Below are 358 nucleotides of genomic sequence, written 5' to 3' on the forward strand. Positions count from 1 at the left end.
TCACATTGCATTAGTCAGCAGCTACTATTACCCCAAAGAATGCTAGCCTGTATTCTGTATAGCCTAAGTTTCAGTCATTGAGGTGGGATAATGGAAGAAACTGAAATTGAGAAATTAATAGTTGCTTCTGCTTATGTTACCGCAAAGTTCTAAAATCAGATCAGCCAACAAAAGATGATCAATGATTAGTTGTTATAAAATGCTGGACAACCAGGTTTTTTTAATGAATGAATGTACAGGCTTGTTGATGTTTACACCTTTGTATGGCATGATGGAATAATAGATATGATGTATTGTACAGTGATTTGCATTTGTATTCAGTTTGGTCCAGAATGAAAAAGACTGCACATTTTAATAT

General features: G+C 34.1%; 1 protein-coding gene across 3 annotated transcripts in view; it reads left to right on the forward strand.

Annotated features, from left to right (window-relative positions):
* Positions 1 to 358, forward strand: part of LOC107617663 (exocyst complex component SEC5B) — a 15983-nt gene that overhangs the window by 10458 nt on the left and 5167 nt on the right. The window lies entirely within an intron of this gene.

The sequence above is a fragment of the Arachis ipaensis genome, chromosome B09 (genome assembly GCF_000816755.2).
Source record: "Arachis ipaensis cultivar K30076 chromosome B09, Araip1.1, whole genome shotgun sequence".
Classification (NCBI taxonomy): domain Eukaryota; kingdom Viridiplantae; phylum Streptophyta; class Magnoliopsida; order Fabales; family Fabaceae; genus Arachis; species Arachis ipaensis.